The 22601-nt window shown below is 39.4% G+C and overlaps 1 protein-coding gene across 1 annotated transcript in view; it reads left to right on the forward strand.

Annotated features, from left to right (window-relative positions):
* Positions 1-14305: 14305 nt before the first annotated feature.
* Positions 14306-22601, forward strand: part of LOC149781233 (uncharacterized) — a 95587-nt gene continuing 87291 nt past the window's right edge. Inside the window, exon 1 of the mRNA XM_089934682.1 lies at positions 14306-14497. The gene's annotated coding sequence lies outside the window, so the exon portion shown is untranslated. The remainder of the gene's footprint in view (positions 14498-22601) is intronic.

A 22601-nucleotide genomic window follows, 5' to 3' on the forward strand; every position in this document is an offset into this window, starting at 1 on the left:
CGACGACTCCACAACCCAGTCATAGACCCAGTCGATGCTCTGCAGCCAATGCAGCGATCCAGTCGGCGACCTGGCGATCCACGCGACGATCCAGTCGACGATTCAGCGAATCCGTTGACAACGCAGCCGCCGACCAAAGGACACCTAGACTGGCAACTCAGCGACGTAGCGACTCAGTCGGCGACATGAAGAAAGAAATAACACGGTAGAAATCTGTCTCACTCTGGAGCACCAGTTCTCCGAAAGATTCAAGGGGGTATCACCCCAAATACAAAGACCAGTCCTAAAGAACCCGAGATAGCTAGATTAGACGTGGTGTAGCCTACACACTTTCCACTACAATAATTTGACCCAATTAAAAACCTCCTTAGAGGATTTTAATTTCAACGCCTCCTCGACGGTTTTTCGGTAGGTATGTGTTCCAACAGTAAGCAAGGTTTGGAGAAAATTTGATGAGCTGATTTTGAGACATTTGCGGCTATATAAAGGGGGTCGGGTCAAACACATGCCGTAAGAAGATTTTACATTACGCATAGAGTTGGGAATTTGCTTACCGCCCCTAAAGAGTTTTGAAATTAACCCTTCATTGATATTTTATCATTAGGAGAGTCCATCTACAAAGGAAGTCCTTACGAATTTGGTGGAGGTGGAGACGAAGCAGCAAAATAAGGGGCGCCTTAGGGGTACCGGGTATGAGAAACACGCAAATGTTAATCAACTGTATCAATAGTTTGTACGCATGGGATCCTTACTTACAGGATTTTGATTTCAACGCCTCTTATACTGTTTCGAAATAAGGCCCCTTTATAGCAGCAGAAACGTTTTTAAGAAAAATCGTCGAGCTGATTTCGAGAAACTCGCGACTAAATAAAGAAAGTCGAGCAGAACACAGGAGTTAGATAATATACACGTGGGCCATTGGAAGATTGTATCTGATGTATCAAGTTGGTTACTTATTCCATATTCCCGATTGAATAAGAAATAAGTAACCAGTTACTGATTGAATAAGAAATAAGTAACCAGTTACTGATTGAATAAGGAATAAGTAACCAGTCACTGATTGAATAAGGAATAAGTAACCAGTTACTGATTGAATAAGGAATAAGTAACCAGTTACCTATTCCCGATTCAACTATTTATACATACATTTGGTTATTGATTCCTTATTCACATCCAGTTGGGTATTCATTCTTTATTTACAGTTACATAAGTAATTCGTTATTACTTACTTGTTGAAGATTAAAAGCCCTTCAGGGCATGCATTGGTGTTATTCTAACCCAGTTAGAGAAATAAGAGTGTTCTTTGGTGCCAGCTATATAGAGCTGATTAGAGACAAATCACGGACTATGTGGAGGAAGGGGTTAGGATATTGGTGGGTATACATAATTAGTAATTTGAAATAGGATTAATTAGTTGTGTTAGATGTTGGGGTCGCGTACTGTTGTGCATGGCGCGAAATATTAGTATTTGCTTTCGAAAAGCTTACTAATGGCTCAAGTAAACGTGAAAACACAATAAAACCATACAAGTGTGAAACTGGAGATTTCTCTTATGTGGTCATAATGTGCTTAGAGAAGAATTATTTCAAGTATCTACGGGTTTAGGAAGCCCTCAGCTGACATCGAATGTTTTCTTGAAGTCCTTGGAACTGGGTAAACAAGCATACGGGTATGAAACACGCTCAGTGTGAATCAAGTCTAATAATACTTAGTGCGAATTAAACCCGTACCTAAACAATTTCGATTGCAACTTCTGATGGACAGTTTCTATTCAGGAATCTGTTCCAACATAAGCCAAAGTCATTGAAAGAATTTGTTTAACCGATTTCCAGAAATTGGAGCTACATGGGGGGGGGGGGGGTACAGCATATGCGGCAACAAGATAATATCTTACTTATACAGGTGGGACAATACGTCACCTCTTTAAAGAGTTTTGACATGGTCTTTCCACTGACATTTTATCTCTGGGTGGTAGTGTCGAGCTACGAAAGAAGTCCTGATGAATCTCATCGAGAGGAACCAGCGAAGAAAGGGGCAACCAGGTATGAAAAAGACGCACAAGTTGATTCATTGAACAGCGTGTATTTATTGACCCCCTAACTAGAATATAACGATTTAAACGCCTCTCGGAGAATACCTAGTTAGGGATCTCTTCCAACTGTATGAAAAGCTTAAAGAAAATTCGTCGACCCGATATCTTGGAATCCGGAGATTAATATATGATAGTTGTAACAAACTCCAGTAGCAAATTACCTCTTAAGTCCATATCTGGTTCCTACAGTTCACCACTAAAACGATCTTGGCATTTTTTAAATTTGTACGATATCTTCTAAACAAATATATATTTGACTCCGAAAAGCAATTTTGTCTAATGCAAGCGGAAAACGTAAGAGGGTCTTTACGGATATCAGCAGTATTTATAACCGTTATAATCTATGAACAGATTGCAGCCAAACTTTGCGATGCTTGAACCCTTACACGGAAAATTTTGATTTCAACCCCTGTTTGACAGTCGGTAAAGAGTAACCGACCCTAACAGTAGGAAACCTTAGAAGAAAATTAGTCGAGACGATTTCAACGAATTCGCGGTTAAATAAAAGAGGTTGAACACAACACATGCGATCAGAATATTATACCTTACGTATATAGTTGGACCTCCACGTCTCCTCTTTAGAGAGATCTGGCAATGGACCTTGATTGATATTTTATCTCTGTGCGACAGAGTCCACCCACGAAGGAAGTCCTGACGAATATCGTCGATAGGAAACAACGATGGGTACCGGGTATGAAAAACACTAAAATGTTCATAGATTGTATCAAACTTTTGCGCTAATTGAACCTCTACTAATATGATTTTGATTACAACGCCTCTTGAATATTATGTAAACAACAGAAAAAGTGGAAGAAAGCACGTCGAGCCAATTTCGAGAAATTCTCGGCTAGATAAAGTTAGGTGAGCACAACTCATAACTTAGGACTTTATATTACGTTTACATTTGAGCTAATACGTCCCTTCTTTATACATTTTTTTACATAGATCCATCTTTGATATTGTAACATATTTGGAGTAAGAACCATTTACAAATAGCTCTCCATTTTAAGGAATTCATAGATTTAAGTGATCACTTGGTTGATTTTGGGAAGTCGGTGTCCTCAGCCCGACTAATTAGCCAGTTGCTAGGGCAAAACATCACAGACTGCAGTGCTGATGAGATGCCAGGATGGATGGTTTAATTTTATAGTGAGTTCAGGTCAGAGTCCCATAAGTGTCCCTGGTAGATAAGTAGTCCCTATTAAAACCTAACTATATGTAACGATTATGTGAGTGTATGTACAGTATTCGTGATGGATGACTGGTAAATTGTGCAACAGAGTAATTCAGAAGGGACGGTTCCGTTGTCTGGTCACGTCTCGTGTTGTTGTTATAATGGTAGATATGGTGCAAGGTTATAAGTGAAAAGAGGCTTAAAATCATAATTTGACTGGCCTCAGGTAGCGCAGGTAAAATAGTTCCCTGTATAGGGTGATTGAGTTGTATATTTTCAAGGCGTGAAATATTACCGATACTTTGCGGAAATGGAATAAGGAGAAACAGAGCAGTTGTGAAGTTGTCGCGAAAACAGCAAAATAAGGGGCGCCTTAGGGGGTACTATCTGTGAAAAACACGCAAATGTTTATAAACTGTATAAATAGTTTGTACTCATGGAAACGTTACTTAGATGATTTTGATTTCCACGCCTCTTATACTGTTTCGAAATAAGGCCCCTTTCTAACAGCAGAAAAAGTTTAAAGAAAATTCGTCCAGCCGATTTCGAGAAACTCGCGTTTAAATAAATGAAGTCGAGCAGATTACATGCCGTAAGATTATATACATGACGGCCATTACGTCCCCTTCTTTATACAGTCTTGAGTAAACCACTACGCCAGACCTCATTTGGAGTGAAAACTTTTACGTCAGAGAATTCTTGTCTAATTGTAGTCTTAGTGAACACAGTAAGGTCATTCTTGTTTATGGCGTAGTAAATATTTTGCAATTCAGTAGCTCAACGTTTCTTACGTACTGGGCGAGATTCGCCAGAGCGCTGAGGAGGTCGTCGTATGTATCTCTCTTAGCGTCTAAAGCTGTCCACCGAAATGGCCTACATTCCGTAATCCGACCTGTTTCAATTATCAGCTGCGCAGAAACAACGCCGTCTACATCAGCGCACCTGGCTTCAGGTCTTTGTCGAGAGGAATTAGTATCGCAATCGACCCTCCAGACATTTTCTGAACAGAGAGTAGTAGCCGACGCCACAAGCAAGGCAGTGGCACGCGACTATCCCTAACGAGCCAAAATCATCCAATTTGTCACGCAGTTTTGCGAGTTGCTGAGTTTGACAGTGCCGCCCTTTGTACACCTCACTTTGGCAGACCCGTCAGCTCGTCTCTAAATCAGACGCCGGAGAAGTGTTTTCGGGATGTGCGAGGCGGAGCCGGTTAAAGTTGTAGATGGTGCTCGTAGTCGTCACAGTCCCTTGCCTCCAACGCTGCGGTTGATGGACTTTAGGGCCAGCCCAGCTGAAGAGCCTAGTGGCGGCCTTGAATATAGCTAATTGCACCGCGGTCACCTCCGCTCTGGCAGCAATAGCCAATGACGTTAGACGAGCAAATTTGGGAATGGAAAAAGATACTATTTCTTTGCAATCGAAGACGGGACGGAAAACTGCTTTATTGGCCACCCTCGTGCAAATGTCCAGGGCCAATTTTCCAGGCTGCTAGTTTCTCCAGTTGCTAGAGGGTGAGGACTTCAGAATGCCTTTTTTCAGGGCATCACATGCATGTATGTGCCATGAGTGGACATCAAATTATTTTTTCGGTGGTAGCTTGGAAAACGTTTTTAGTTCTCCACCGAAAGAGAAGGACTGAAGATGTCTTCTCCTTAAGTACTTTGTTATACATAACATATATTGAGCTCCATATCTCTAGAAAACGGTCCCACAAATTTTCAATACATCTATCAAGTGATGGAACGGATCTATAGACAGAAATTCTCCAAGAGGCGCTGAAATAAACCTTCTCGAGGTACAGTATCTGTTGATACAATCGACAGCCATTGAACGTGTTTTTTATATCCGATACCCAGATATTGCCCCCCTCCAGTTCACTGATTCCTCTCACTTCGTCAAGATTTATTTCGTGGTTTCAACATATTACCAGACATAAAAACTCAAGAAGGGCCAATGCAAAACTCGTTATAGGGGTATTCAAGGATCCATGTTTATCAATACGATTTAATCAGACAACAGCTTCGCAAAGTTTTACTAAAATCTGCTAAAGGTATGTAACGCTTCAATACTGCAAATATCCATAACGACTTTCCTATTAATCCATTTGTTCTCGATTAATGCTGTCAATATATCTTGTAGGATTCAAACATATCCATATGTACAATCTTTCAAAAGAAAGATCGATCACGAGGTCGTTTAGGCGAGAACCGTAGGAACATATAAGGACAGAAGAGGCAATCTCCTAGTGGTCATCATTATAACGATCGTATATTGAGCACAGGATTTATCGAAATCGGCTCGAAAATTCTCATTAAAAGTTTTCTCCTGTTAAACGGGCCCCTACCTAGATACTATCCAAGAGACGCCGAAATCAAAATCCTCCATGTAAGGGTACAATTAATACAACGTATTGAGATAATCTATGCTCAAGGTGGGTTTTTCATATCTGGTACCGAATAAGCGCTACTTATTTCACTGATTGCTCTCGAAGAAATTCCTTAGGACATCCTTCGTAGGTAGACTCTATTATATATATATATATATATATATATATATATATATATATATATATATATATATATATATATATATATATATAATGTCAAAGAAGCGCTCATGTCAAAGATGCTTAAAGTGAGGACGTAAAGGCCCAACTGTCTAAGTAAATTATAATACTCTCACGGCATGTGCTGTACCCGGCCACATTTATCTAGCCATGAATTTCTCGAAAGCGGCTCGACAAATTATTTTTTATGTTTTCCTACTGTTGCAACAGAACCCGAGCTAGATACTGTCCAAGAGGCGTTGAAATCGAAATCCCGTAGGTGGTGGTCAAATGACTTCAAATTATTGATATATTAGATTAGGGGTCTCAGACACGCGGCCCGCGAAGCCGTATCCTGTGTCCCGCAAAATGGTTTGTGTCACAAGGTGTCATGAGAGATAACAAAGGTGGTGCGTCCCTTGGGCCATCAAACATCTCCTCATGCGGCCCTTAAGGTGGTTAGAGTTTGAGACCCTTGTGTTAAATGTACATATATCGTGTTTTTCAAACCAGGTACTCACAGGGTGCCTCTTAATTCGCTGATTCCTCTCGAAGAAATTCGTCGTGGGTCGACGATGACCCCTAGAGATAAAGTGTCAAAGACGGGTCCATGTAAAAAAATCTCTAAAAATCTTCTTACGGCATGTATTGTATCTAACCCCTTTATCTAGCGGTTAATTTCGCAAAATCGGTTCACCAAATATTCATCAGATTTTTCCCACAGTTGGAACACATACCTAGCTAGAAATTTCCGAAAATGCGTTGAAATAAATAGTCTCTAAGTTGGAGTTCAGTTAGTAGACATATACTGATACCATTGATGCACATTCTGCGTGTTTCTCATACTTGCAGCCACATGGTGACCCTTATTTCGCCGATTCCTCTTCTTGAAATTCATTAGGACTTCTTTCGTATATAGACTTCAAGCCTTAGAGATAAATATCAAATAAAGATCCATGTCGAAACTCTGTAAATAGGGGACGTAATGTCCTAACTGAATACATCATATATAATTTCCAACGGCATGTGCTTTTCCAAAACCCCTTTATCTAGCCGACAAATTCTCTTCAAACTTTTCCTACTGTTGGAAGTGATTCCTAACTATATAGTTTCCAGGAGGCGATGAAATCAAAGTCCTCTAAGTCATTGTCCAATTAGATCAAGTTATAGCTCAATTCGATCCACATTCTGCGTGTTTTTCACAGATGATACCCCCTAAGGCGCCCCTTATTTCGCTGTTTCATCTCCACAACATATATCAGGACTTCCTTCTTAGGTGGACTCTATCTCCTAGAGATAAAACATCCATGTCAAGACTGTATAAAGGATGGACGTAATGGCCCACATATATATAATCTTACAACATGTGATCTGCTCGACTTCCTTTATTTAGTCGCGAGTTTCTCGAAATCAGTTCGACGTATTTTCTTTACAATTTTTTCTGCTGTTAGAAAGGGGCCTTATTTCGAAACAGTATCAGAGGCGTGGAAATCGAAATCCTCTAAGTAAGGGTCCCATGAGTACAAACTATTGATAGACTTTATTAACATTTGCGTGTTTTTCATAAATGTTACCCCTCTAAGGCGCCCTTTATTTTGCTGTTTCGTCTCCACGAAATTTGTCAGCACGTCTTTCGTAGGTGGACTCTATCTCGATGAGATAAAATATCCATGAAGGATCCATGTCAAAACTCTTTAATGGGGGTACGTAGTTTCCCAACTGTATACGTAATGTAAAATCTTCTTACAGCAAATGTTTTACCCGACCCCCTTTATCTAGTCGCAAATGTCTCAAAATCGACTCATCAAATTTTCTCCAAACCTTGCTTACTGCTGCAACACATACCTACCTAGAAACCATCGAGGATGCGTTGAAATTAAAATCCTCTAAGTAGGTTCTTAATTGGGTCAACACTACACCGAGTCTAGCTATCTCGAGTTCTTTATGATAGTTGTTTTGTATTTGTTTTGTATTTGGAGTGATACCCCGCTGAATTTCTCAATTTTCTGTCGCAGCGGGATACCGTCTTATTTCTGCCTTCTTCTCGCCGACTGAGTCGCTGGGTCGTAGAGTCACCGACTGGATGTCCTGTGGTCAGCGACTGCGTCGTTAGCTGAGTCTCTGAATCATCGACTGGATCGTCGTCTGGATTGTCAGGTCGCCGACTGGGTCGCTGAATTGGTTGCAGAGCGTCGACTGGGTCTACGACTGGGTCATGGAGTCGTCGACTGTGTCGCTGAATCACTGGCTGGGTGGCTGACATGGTCGCTGAGCCGCCTGCTTGGTCGCCGAGTCGCCGATCGGGTCTCCGAGTGAGTCGCAGAATCGTTGACTGTGTTGCTGACTGTGTCGCAGGGTCGCCGACTGTGTCACAGAGACGGCGACTGTGTCGCAGAGTCGCCGACTCTGTTGATGACTATGTCACAGAGTCACCGACAAGTTCTCCAGCTTTGGTCGCAGAGTCGCCGACTGGGTCTAAAGACTTGGTCGCAGAGTCGCCGACTGGGTCCACGAGTAAGTCGCAGAGTTGTCAACTGTGTCGCAAATTTGGTCGCAATGTCGCCCACTGTGTAACTGACTGTATTGCCGGCAAGGTCTTGGTGGAGCTTCGTTACTCGATCAAGATCAACACACAGAGAAACGAACAGTGCGAAATGATGAGACAAGAGATATCATCAGTTCAAATGTGTATTGTCACAAGATTTACGCGTTTCTTGGACGAGTCTTGTAGCGCCTGTATCCTGGTGGATGAATGTTTTTGTTCATACACTCTAAATTCACCAGCCTGGCTTTATTTCGGCGAACTACGACTAAATGCGCTTGCTCGGGCGGGTGGTTATACTGTTTCACTTGCAAGGGGACGTCTTTACACAATACCGCTTCACAACACACCACCATTGCAGCAACAGTTGCTACTTATATATATATATATATATATATATATATATATATATATATATATATATATATATATATATATATATATATATTTGCATGTTTTTCATAAATTGTCATAGAAGAGTAAATGTCAAATTTCTTTAGGAGGGTACGTAATATCCTATTTTTACCCGTAAGATATAATATCCTTACGGCATGTGTGATACCCAACTTCTTTTCCTAGCCGACAAAAACTCGAAATCGGCTCTACGAATTTTCTTTAAACTTCTCCTCATGTTGGAAACGATACCGGGTTAGATACCGCGGAAGAAGCGTCGAAATCAAGATCCTTTTAGATGGGGTTCAGATAGTAAAAATATTGAACTAATCGGTCCACATTGTGCATGTGTTTTCATACCCAATAACCATAGGAACCCGCTAATTTCGCTTATTCTTGTCGACGAAATTCGTCAGGACTTCCTTCATTGGTCGCCTCTATCCAACAGAGATAAAATCTTAAAGAGGGGTCCCTTACAAAACTCTTTAAAGAGTGAACGTAATATAATAGAAGAGGCCATGTCAAAATTCTAAAGAGGGGACGTAATGACCCAACTGTATTCATAAGATATAATCTTCTTACGGTATGTGTTGTTCCCGACCTCCTTCATCTAGCCACGAATTTCTCGAAATGGGCTTGACAAATTTTCTTCAAATTATTCGTACTGTAAGAACGGGCCACTAACTAGATAATGTCAAAGAGGCGTCGAAATCGAAATCCTCTAAGTAGAAATTCATTTAGTACAAACTATTGATACAATATATTAAGATTTGAAAATTTTTTCATACCCAGTACCCATAGGATGCCCCTTATTTCCATGTTTCCTCTCGACGAAATTCGTCAGGACTTCCATCGTGGATGGACTCTATCCCCTAGAGATAACATATTGAAGAAAAGTCTCATGTCAAAGCTCTTAGGAGGGGAAGTAATAGCCCAACTGAATACGTCCGATATCATCTTCTTACGGCATGTATTGTACTTGACCTCCTTCATCTAGTCGCGAATTTCTCGAAATTGTGTCGACGAAATTTCTTCTAATTTTTACTACTTTTAGTAGGGATCCCTAACTAGACGCTGTCCAGGATCAATTGAAATCAAAATCTTCTAAGTTGGAGTACAATTAGTAAAATCTATACCATCTATTAATATTTGCGTGTTTTTCATACCCGGGACACATAAGGCGCCATTTATTTCACAGTTTCTTCTCGACGAAATTCGTCAAGATATCCTTCTTAAGTGGACTCTATTCCCTACAGAGAGATTATCAAAGGGTCCATGTCAAAACAGTACAAGGAGGTGACGTAATGGCCCAATAGTAAACGTAAGATATAATCTTAAGGCATGTATTCTTCTTGACTTCCTTTATCAAACCGCTAATTTCTCGAAATCGGCTCGACGAATTTTCTTCAAAACTTTAGAACGGGTCATTAATTTAATACTGTCCAAGATACGTTGAAATCGAAATTCTCTAAGTTGGAGCACAATCGGTACAAACTAGTGATACAATCTGTTAGCATTTGAATGTTTCTCATACCCGGTACTTACCGTTCGCCCCTTATTTCTTTCCTATCTCTTGACGAATTCGTCAGGCTCCCTTCGTGAATGGACTCTATCCCCTAGAGATAAAATATCAAATAAAGGTAAATGTCAAAACTCTTAAGAGGGGAGTAATGACCCCAACAATATATGTATGATCTCTGCTTCTGACGGCAAGCGTTGTACTCGACTTCCCCTATCTAGCCGAAAAATTCTCAAACTCGGCTCGATGAATTTTCTTCAATCTTTTCCTACTGTTGGAACGGGTCCCCGTTTAAATATCAACCAAGATACCTTGAAATCAAAATCATCTAAGCTGGAGTACTCTTGGTACATACTAGTGACACATACACAGGACATATAGGGCCCTCCTTATTGCGCTGTTTCCTCTCACCGAAATGCATCAGGACTTCCGTCGTTGGTGGTCACTAACCCCTAGATGTAAAATATCAAAGAAGGTTCCATATCAAAACTCGGTGAAAAGGTTATGTAATGGCCCAAATGTAAACTAAGAGATAAGCTTACAGCATGTGTTCTACATGACTTCCTTTATCTAGCCGCTAGTTTCTCGAAATTGGCTATACAAATTTTCTTTAACCCTTGATTACTGTTAGAACGGGTCCATAAACAAATAAAGTCTGAGAGACGTTGAAATAAAAATAATCTAAGTTGGAGAACAATCAGTACAAACTAGTGATACAATCTATTAACATCGGTGTTTTTCATACCCGGTACCCATAAGGCGCCCCTTATTTCGTTTTTTCCTTTCGACGAAATTCATCAGGACTTCCTTTGTGGGTAGTCTCTATTTCCGAGATATAAAATATCAAAGACGTGTATATGTCAAGACGCAAAGAAAAGGTGACGTAGTGTTCCAAATGAAACGTAAGATATAACCTTACGGCATGTGTTGTACTCTATCTCCTGTAATCGCGAATTTCTAAAATTTATCTCGACCAAATTTTTATGTTCCTGCTGTTAGAACGGGTCCCTAACTAGATAATGTCCAAGAGGCGTTTAAAATCAAAACATCTAAGTGGAGGTTCCATTAGTACAAACTATTGATACAATCCATGAATATGTGAGTGGTTTTCACACCCGGTACCCATCCGATACCTTTTATTTTGTTCTTACCACACGACGCAGTTCGTCAGTACTTTATTTGTGGATGCATTCTATCCCCTAGAGATAAAATATTAAAGAAGGGTCAATGTAAAACTTCTAAAGAGGGGGACGTAATGCCCCAACTGTACAACGGTAGATGTTGTATTCGACCCCCTTTCTCTAGCAGCGAATTCCACGAAACCGGCTCGGCGAATTTTTTCCAAACTTTTCCTGCTATTAGAATGGGACCTTACTTAGATATTTTATGAGAGGCGTTGATATCAAAATCCTCTGAATAAGGGTTCAATTAGTACAAAGTATTGATACAATCTATTAACAACTGAGTGTTTTTCATACCCGGTACCCATCTGGCTTCCCTTATTTCCCTGTTTCCTCTCGACGAAATTCGTCATGACTACTTTCGTGGATGGACTCAATCCTCCTATAGATAACATGTCAAGAAGGGTCTATGTCAAACTCTATAAAGGGACTCAATGACCCAAATATATACGTAAAATACAATTTTCATACGGAATGTGTTGTACCCGACCGTCTTTATGTGGGCGCGACTTTCACGAAATCAACTCGACGTATTTATTTGAAGAAAACAAATTTTACAAATTAATTAAATGATTATTTTCAGGACTTGCAATTAGTTTTAGATTTTGAAAATGCTGATTATATTAGAGACAAGATAGTAGATTAAGTTTCTCTAATTAGCAAGATTATCTTATATAGAGATTTTAAAGAAATAGATATTTTATACTTGAACTCTGACAATCCTTGCCAACCTTTACACTTAAACTACATTTATTTAACATTTGTATTTTGAGGAAGAGGTTGAAAATGAGTGTGAGTCTGATCAGATATATTACAATTGTTTATGTGTTTTCAAATCAACTTCTAGACAACTCATTAGTGAGATATCACATGTTTAGTTTAATGTAGGAAACACAGATCTATGTACCAGAAACAATTCAAGCCAGTTACAGAAATACGATATCAGGATGTCTCCTGTGAAGTCCGCTCTAGGTTGATATATATACCAGAGGCAGAACTGGTTAGGAGAGCTTTTGAATTTAAATTAAAGAAATATGTAACATAGATGTTTGTTTTGTTGGCTTTACCAGCTAATTCCCCAATGTAGCTGCCACCTACCCCACACAGCTACAACATTATCCTACCCGAAACGTGAAGGGCATTCGCACGGCTCTGTAGCAATCGCGGAAATAACTAGTCCAATCCAGACGACAGTCGTGTTTTCCCTTTTTTATTTGTTTTTTGGTTTGTTTATTTAAGTTTGGCAGTTTAGAAATGAAATTATCAAACATTCAGTCATTTCTTACATACAAATATATTCTTTGTCGCGTCTGAGAACCTTTAATGTCAAATTTCCAAGTAGTTTTCGTTAAAAGTAGCGCAGTGTTGCATTCCGTTATTTCACAGGGATCCATAAATTGGGACGGGGGGGGGGGGTAAATTGATCTTTGAGATGAAACCCTTGACACAGGCATGGGTGGTGAAGCACCTGGAAACTCCTGTAATTTTAGCATTTCCATTACAAAGTTTTATCCGTCTAACTGGATAGAAAACTTTCTTTAGGCAACGTTCTGTTTCACGCTCGTTTTAAGGGGATTTATGTGCTGGGACAGCGGGCCAATAAATATGTAAAAGTGTCATTTCATGGTTGAACGCACACCCACCCCCTAATATGTATGTAAGTATAGTTGTAATTTTATAATTACAAGCATGCCAGATTGTTGAAGAAGAGTGTTGCATTAGTGTCCACAGTCAATAAATAGCCCCCCACCCCCAACAAGTTAATGTTTCTCATTATGTAATGCTATTCCGACCTTAAATAAAGTTTTTCTATGTCTTTCCTAACTGATACTCGTAATTTTATTTTTAAGGAGCCCGTGTGTTCGCTGGGAGATTTGATACAAGGTTATTCAAACCGATTCGGACTCGTCACTAATGTATTCACCGGTTGCCGTACGAATAGTCTGTTTTAGTCCGATTTCGAGTCTAACAGCCGTTATTGTAGCTGTTCTTGTGTTGTTGCAAATATTGAATTTTCTCGTTATCAATGTGGAAGGGTGCATCAACTCAAAATCCAAGTAGAATGGAGTACTTTATCATTATTTCTGTTTGCTTTTATTAGGCTTAGGCTGCAAACGCCAAAATTATACCAGCTGTCGCATCAAATTTTGACCAAAAATCTAAAAATTTAACAAGGTATGGAATTTGATAATTTCTTCTTGTATCACAAAAATATGTGCTACATATATTGCAATTCGATAACATTCAGTGATGTCCTAATGCAATGTCCTGGAAAATGAAATTAAACCTTTTTTTAATTTAAAAAAACAAAACAAAACAAACCTGACTTTCTTGCGTGTGATTTAATAAGGAAGAACAGGAACTGGATTCTGATATTAAGTCTGGGAAATTCAATCGGATGAAATATTCTAGTTAAGTTTTACTACTACTACTATTACTACTGCTACGGGGATGCAATATACAAAAGAAATAAGCCCTTTTGAACATTATTAAATATTGCCTTATCTTGGAGAGGAAATTGGGTCAAACACTCATGGATATTTCTGAACATACTATTTACGGGGAAAATTAGAAAGGAAAGAAATCTAGAACAGCAACAATAACAGATATATTTGAAAGTCGCTTTTCTCCAAAGTAATTTGGAATTAGTTTCACGTATGTCATAATGTCAGTAATTTATTGTACAAATGGAGCAAACCATTTCCAGAAAATGAATTGGCTCACTTTGGGAAACCTGTACCAACTTGACAACGGTGATGCAACCTGATACGCGTAATATTAGGATTTTCCTTCTGTAACATTGTCTAAAACGTATATATTCTGCATATACAAATTCACAGATTCACAAAACGAAACAAAAATATAGCATTTAAAAAATTGATATATGCTACTGCTGTCTACGTTCGCTGATTTGTTCAATACAGCTGCCAGTGTTCCAAAGGTTAAAAGCAGAATACATTATGCGGATTTACCTGTAAAATGTGCATAGAAAAGGATACTATTGGATTATAATGGCGAGACGATTTACGCTGGCAGTGATTGGTTATGCAGGTTTGTGTACATTTAGTTTAGTTTTAAGGTAAATATATGTTCGTACTTGTAGTCGCGCCAGATGTTAGATTCAGAGCAGGAAGAAATGTCAAGTAACCTTTTGGGGTTCGTCTTAACGCTGTGTTCTTTTCTAATGATGTATTTGTAGCTCACTTGGCCTTATGACAAAAGTGAGTTCATGTGACCCAGCAACGTCCGTTGATAATTGCTACCAATCTGGAGGCCATATTTCGGTTTCGATTTCGATGGAATGATGCGAAGTGGGGTCGAAGGTATTAGGACCCTCTGGTTGTACCGTACAGTTTCTGAATAGCCATATAATCATCAGTCCAATTGCGCGTCGGCTGATCCGACGTTACATATTTTTAAGGTATTTAAGGCTTTTTACCTATTGCTCGTTAGACAATTCATTTCCACAAATAAATATCGTTTTTTTTTTTTTATATTCAAGCTTAACTTGGAAATGTCATTATGTAACAAAAATGCCTGAATTAATACGCTTCTGCTTAATTACAGGGGTATTACAGGTGCAATGACAAGTTCAGCATTGCAACAGAAAAAAAAAAGACATTAGTGGGTCTCGTTTGGTTTTGAAAATCACTTTGTAACCTCTCAGACACAATATAGACTACTTTGATTTTTAGAAAATGCGATGTCAAAATCATATCACTTACACTTTGATTTGATAAAATAAAAACAGGATGGTTAGGCGAGTGTTTCATGTCATGCACTTCTGTTGCGTATAATCTAAGCAGTCAAAGATGACAGAAAATGAAAGTATGAGAGATGTGGTATTTAACTGCCTTGTATAAATGCTATGGCAACCGTCCTAAGCGAAAGGGACATAACTCTAAATTCCGCTTGAATTGTGTTCCCTGATGCATTGTTACAGACGCTAGAGAAATGAGAATAATTCAACACGAAAGACATAAATAAAATGTTACGAATGATTTATGCAGAGAGCATGTTTGTCACATTTTAATTAAGGAATTCGCGTTCATTCCTTGTAAAACATGGATTTTACAGTGAACAGCACATGGTCATTTTGGACAGTACATTTTTAGTCGGATCACAGTAATTAATGTTGGGTGAATTTTTTTTTTTTTTACATAGAGAAAGCTTTCATGGGAATTGAAAATTAATCTCATTGTAGCTGACCCAAGTACAATCCTACAACCAAATGATATCTAATAATATCTATAAATGGAATTAAGAATACATTTTTCTTATTGCACTGGTTTTAAAATTAGGGTAGGCAGGTCGGCTTTTCTTATTTTTTGAAACATTGTATATATTTAAAGTGATTTTTTGTGTGCATATTATTAACCGATGGGGGGTGGGGAGCGTTGTTAAAGCAAGGGTTGGCGGTGAGAACTAAGATAAAGGCACTAACAGCCACATCTACCTGATGGTCTTGTTTTCCTTTTAATCAATATATATATATATATATATTTAATGTGATTTTTGTGATTTTTTTAAGGGGGAAGTGCTAGGGTTGGCAATTAACAGCCACATCCACCTGGTGCTAAATCTTTTTCTTTTTTCAATTGATGGCATGACCTTTGGTTGAAAGTTGCATTAGCCGAATTCTGACATTCTATAATACTGAAAATTGCTTGAAAATTGGATGAGAAATATTTCTTAATTCTAAATTTGTGAAATTCTCTCGTACTGAAAATTACTTGAAAACTGATTGAGAAAAATGTGTTGTATGTATAGAATAATGCTGTATCATTTTTATGGTGAACATTAAGCAATAAATGCTATTGGTTAGGGCAACAATAAATGCTGTTGCTTAGGGCAACAATAAATGCTATTGCTTAGGGCAACAATACATGCTATTACTTAGGGCAATAATAAATGCTGTTGCTTAGGGCAACAATAAATGCTATTGTTTAGGGCAACAATAAATGATATTGCTTAGGGCAACAATAAATGCTATTGTTTACGGCAACAATAAATGATATTGCTTAGGGCAAAAATAAATGATATTGCTTAAGGCAAACATGTAATGAGAGCAGCATAAAAAATAAATGTAAAGGCTTAACTAAAAGTTAGATCTAGTGTGCATTGTATTTGCTGAATAAAACTGTTTGGACATTATTGTTGAAATCACATGAATTAACAAAAACTAAGAGAATGCCAAATTATTCATAATTAGGAACAGCAACTTATCCAAGCGCTCTGCCATAATAGCTGTCCTTTGGGCTGTTATGATACCTGCCCCCAGTGCTGAAAACTTTTTTAGCTGGCACAGAGCTAGGTATTCTTCAGAGAATGTCTTTGACCTGATTGGACAAAAAAATAAGGAATGTGTAGCTCATGCAGTAGACTGGAGTCTTAGTTTTGTACACATCAATTGCAATAGAAGCTCTAATCATTACAGCTGTGGATGCCTCAATACTGACAATGAATACCTCTCCAGGCACTGCAGATACTAAAGTCTGCTCCACGAGATGTTTGTCACACATATTATTTGCTACTTTGACTTGGGGTTCACCAGACTGACCTAAGATAAAAAAAAATATATGATTTTAAATTGTTATCTCCTATCTTTTAAAATTGTAAAGTAATGCATGCATTATAATTGTATTTTATAAACAATGTTGGGGATTATTTGCACCTCCAGAAATCAGAATTTCTTAGCCAGTTGCTTTGCATTTTCTGTGACGTTAGTAAACTCAACCAGAGAGTTAAGTTCTGCAGTAGCTAAAATTTGGAAGAGAAAGAAGAGACTGAGATGGCTGCCATCTATATTTGAATTACCTGGGAGGGCTGGTAGTGATGACCTAAATTGCACTATCATCCCGCACCAAAACTGCCTACCCCAGAGTTCTGCACATGAGATTCTTACGTGACATCTAACTCGGGTTAGTCTCATGTGCAATTTAACATGCAAATTAGGTAGAACTCACGTGAGTAAATAGATTCTAATAAGAAAATCACATGTGCATGACTTGTTAACAAGAGCAAAATCTTGCTCACTTGAGCAAGTCTGCTCATGTGAAAATGGCATGCTTATGAGCAAGATCTGCTCACATGAGCAAGATTTTGCTCACATGAGCAGAAACAACAACAAAAAAGACCCCAACAAATATAGTATTTAGTTTTTATTCAATACATACATCTTTTACAAGAATTACCAGACGAAGATCAATATTCAAATCTAGTAATCATAAGCATATTTGAGTTCAATTAGTGATCTTGTAATAAGGTAAGACAACTAGTGTATGTATGTACGTATGTATGTATGTACCTGTTATATTTAAAACCTCACATTTATTCTACAAACTTGAAGGTCATAATGAAAGATACTGCTGGAAATTTGCTTCACATGAAGACCATTCTTCACTGTTCCAGAAAATTCAAAGCAACAAAAATGTGTAATTGACATTCCTGCTTCTGAATTTCATCATATGCCAGTCTGCAACAATATTTTCACTTGGAGATTGTTCTCTCTGAATCAATGCACTTCCCGTTGACCACTGAATTTAAGTTAGCTGGCTCAGTTTTGAATTGTTGAAAAATGAAACCTGAAATGGAAATGAAAAAGTTGGTAGAAGTTTTTTTTTTCTGATCACAGCATTTGAGACATTCTGTAAAGTGGAAGTTTGAAGATTCGTTTGACAAGGTAAAGGCAAAATGCATTATTGTAGTTTGGATTAGATGGCACTTTTAACACAGTGTCTATCTCACACTGTGAAAATAGGAACCAACTGTTTTCCCAAGGACACACTTACGCAACCGACCCAGTCTGAAAATTCATCCTTTGAACTATGAGTCAAATAGCTCTACCAAGAGAGCTACCATATTTAGTAGCAAACATATAAACTGCACTATTGAGGACATACTTGCAAGTCACATCGCATAAGTAGTGAAGGGGGATACCCTACGGACAATGGGAATTAGCATTACAGAACCCCTTGGGACACTCTACGGACAATGGAAATTTAACATGGCGAAAAATCGTGGGACACTCTACGGACAAGGGGAATTAACATGGGAATAAATCGTGGGACACTCTACGGACAAGGGGAATTTAACATGGGAATAAATCGTGGGACAATCTACGGACAAGGGGAATTTAACATGGGATTTTTTTTTTTTAAATTTTTAAAAAAAGGGGTAGGCAATGGAAAGGCTATCTCTTTTCGAGAAATATGGCTGGCCCTGAAAAGGGCCTTTGGTTTATGTTAATATGCCCTTAACATAGAGGGCATTTGCGACATCTTCTTTTCCTCAAACTTCGTCTTACAGCAGGGCCATACATCAGAGTCCTCTTGAGGCAACCTTGTCTCTCTATATAGACTCTTCTTATCCACAGGCTGCAGTTGGTCCTGTGGACAACTGTCCACTTGGATCGGACATACATGAGCATGTCCGTCCTGAACATCATTGTTGACACAAGGGTTGAAGATTCAACGTCTGTCCACATGTTGAGGCTCCGAGAATAGGTGAATCAATGCAGTGAACGGCGCTTATTTATAGGGACAGGAAGGATTGAAACGGATTGAGTTCATTCACCAATCCGAACACGCGTTACAGAATTCAGTCAGCCCGCATCCAATCCGAAGAGTGCAGTCTGTGACGTCACGTAGTCTATATAGATTCGCTAGCGCTTGTGTGCAGTCAATCTATGCGACAGTGATTCAACATGACGGAAACTCAGAAAACGATCCATTGGGGTGCACCAGCAGGGGAGACTGCCCAAGGGAACTCGGACTTACTTTCAGAAGAGATGAATTGGGATTTTGTGGATTTTCTCTCCTCGCAAGAATTTGTTCCGGAACCTTCGTTACCTTCTTCATTACCGCAAGTGGAGAATTTTAGACAGAGACAGAAAGAAGAATTGGAGAAATTTATACAACGACAAAAGGAAGCGGAACAGGCTTTTCTCCTACAGCAACAGCAACAAGAAGAAGAGGTAAGAAAAAAACAACAGCAACAACAGCAAGAAGAAGTAGCAGCAAAGAAACAAGAGGGTGAAAATCAAACGGTCACGGTACTGTTGGACATTTTAGCGGAGTTAAGAAGTCTGAAACAAATGTATCAGACTTCTTTATCACGACCGAAGAGAATACGACCTTCCCGAGCTAAACACGTCAACCCTGTGACTAAGCCTACCGTACCACCCTTAGTGATTTCAACCCAATCATCATCAACATTACGCAGTCCAGAAGTAGGCCTTGGCCGTGGCAAAGGCATAAGGCAGTTAAAGTTGATTGCTTAAACTCACCCCTTCACCATGAAGAAAAAGGCCCTTTTCAGGGCCCACCCACATCTCTCAAAAAGAAATACAATTTCAATTTGCCAATAACTCAAAAAAAAAAAAAAAAAAAAAAAAACCCACCCATTTTACCCTTATAGTACGTGTCTGTGTATGAGTGCGTGAGTGTAGCTTCTTATTTTAAAATCACAACTCAAAGACACTTACCTTTTATCATTCATTTATTCTTTTCTCCATTTTTTTACAATCCAATTCACAACACAACACTTTAATAAAAAGTTCATTGACTTCTTCTTTCTCCTTGTTTACTCTCTCTGTTTTTTAAATTTCTTCACCGTCTTTTCCTCATTTTCTTCCCTTCTTCTTTTCTTCTTCTCCTGTTTCTTTGCCTCTTGTAAATAGAATTGTCTTTTTTCTTCCTCTTCTTCCTCAGAAGAATCCCTCTCTTCCTCTGAAGAATCCCTCTCTTCTTCTGAAGAATTCCTCTTTTCTTCTGACTCCTCTTGTTTCTTTTTTGGGCAATCTGGAGACCAATGTCCTTTTTCTTTACAATAATAACAGGTATCTTGACTTTTGTCTTTTTTAGTCCCTGTTTTTGTTCTTTTTTGACGGTCTGGACACTCTGAAGACCAATGCCCTTTCTTCTGACAGATATAGCAAGTATCTTGACTTTTATCTCTAAAGGAAGGAGAGTAGTCCGTAGGCTGGTCTGAAGAGAATTTTCTAATGACCCCTCGCAAAGATCTGACGAAACGTTCCATCTGGTTAGTCTCTTCCATCGTTGTGCTCGGCTTGAGAGTGAAATGAATAGTGAAAGGACAAGACACACACCCTTTTATATACGCTGGTCTGCTATGACTATAAAGTAGTTTATGGTGTTTGCACTTGAGTCATTTGACTTTTTGCTTTCAAGATGAAACGATCCCATTCATTCGAGAAGAAAGAAGAAGAAAGTAAGAGGCAGAAACGTGATCTATCGCCTCGTACCAGGGCTGAAATCTTGGCACAAATTCATGCCAGTGATTTTGAAGAGGACATGAGTGAACCAGAATCCGAACCCTCTAAACCAAGTCCACCACCCTTTGTCAACCCTGAAAAGTACTATTCCATTCGAGAGACGGAAAAGCGCTCCTCTAGAAAATTTAGAACCACGGCTTACAAATACACGGTGAAGTTTAAAGATTTCAAGGCTGAAGTGCCGTTAGAGAAAGCAGAAGTGTTCATCACCGAGGTGTGGGATTCTTTGCTCACTGCACTCAAGCGACAATGTCAACCCAAAGAAGACGATCGCTTGAGACTTTCCATACAACACGACGGTTTGAAATCCCCTGTTTGGATCGAGTTTAGCACCCCTGCAGAATTGACTGCTTCCAAAGTCATGGACAAGATTCAACACGTACAACAATCTAATGATCAGTTTGACATCACCGATGGTAAAGCCACACTGGACATGACCCACGTCTCTCCTCCTCAAGGGACAGGACGCAAAAAGATGTTATTGGTGGACGACCTTCGCAACACCAAAACGAGTCTCGTCCGAATTAACAACCCTCATGACCAGATGTGTTTAGCCCGTGCCATCGTGGTGGGACGAACCTATGCCAACAAGAACGACACGGTAGAATGGAAAAGAACCTGGGACACTATTCAACGTTCCGACCGAGCCAAACAACGAAACGAAGCAGAACTCCTGTTACAACAAGCCGGACTGCCCAAAGACACACCCTGCGGCATTCCTGAGATGCAAAAATTGCAAGATGTCCTAGCTCCACGATACACCTTGAAAGTACACCCTCAAGAAACGCGCGGGCCTCTATTGTTTCGAGGCCAAGATTTTAAGGACGGAAAATACATTCATGTCTATCATCACGATGACCATTTCGATACCATTACCAGTATCACCGGATTCCTAGTATACGGTTATTACTGTGAGAAATGTGACCATGGTTATAACAATCGAGAGCAACACAAGCATTGTGGATCGAAATGCACAGGATGTTTGGCCTCTTCACCCTGTCTGAGCGAAGAACCAGTGCCTTGTTCCACTTGTCTGCGCACGTTTGTCAGCCCTACCTGTTACCAACAACATTTGAAGACGCAAGGTTCACAGAAAAAATGCGCTTGTCAACTCCTGAGATTGTGCTCTACGTGTGAACAAGTCATACGTACCAATAATACCAAGGCACACGTATGTTCAGGAAAGAAAAAATGTCACATTTGTCACCACATCGTGGACTTGGAACACGAATGTTACGTGCAAAAATACCAACCCCCACCAGAGAAAGAGGACGGTCACAAGAAGAAAGGCAATTTCATCTTTTTCGATTTCGAATGCATGCAAGAGACTGGCATTCACATTCCTAATTTCTGCGTGGCTCATCGAGCGTGCGAGAAGTGCATTCAAGAACCTATGTTCAGTCATTGCCCTCACTGCAGCAAGATTCCCGGAGGGCGTGAAAAAATCTTTCGGGGACCAAACACGTTAGCCGATTTTGCCCAATGGGTCTTAGACCCCGTCGACAAGACGTGGAGCCAAGAGGACATCGAACGTTACGGAGATTGTCATCGCCATGCCACAGTGATGGCTCACAATTTCTCCGGATACGATGGACAGTTTCTTTTGAGGTACTATACGGAACAAGGCACCGAACGTCCTAAAGTCACTTTGAACGGAGCCAAAATCATTTTCATGCAAGTGGGACAAGTGCAGTTTAAAGATTCGATGAGTTACTTGGCCATGCCTTTGAGTCGAATGCCTAAAACGTTTGGAATGACAGAAATGGCTAAAGGGTACTTTCCACACTTTTTCAATACGGAAGCCAATCAACATGCCGTTCTACCCCATTTGCCTGAGGCTCACTATTACGACCCCGACAA

The sequence above is a fragment of the Sinohyriopsis cumingii genome, chromosome 15, assembly GCF_028554795.1.
Source record: "Sinohyriopsis cumingii isolate HCF-2022 chromosome 15, ASM2855479v2, whole genome shotgun sequence".
Lineage (NCBI taxonomy): Eukaryota > Metazoa > Mollusca > Bivalvia > Unionida > Unionidae > Sinohyriopsis > Sinohyriopsis cumingii.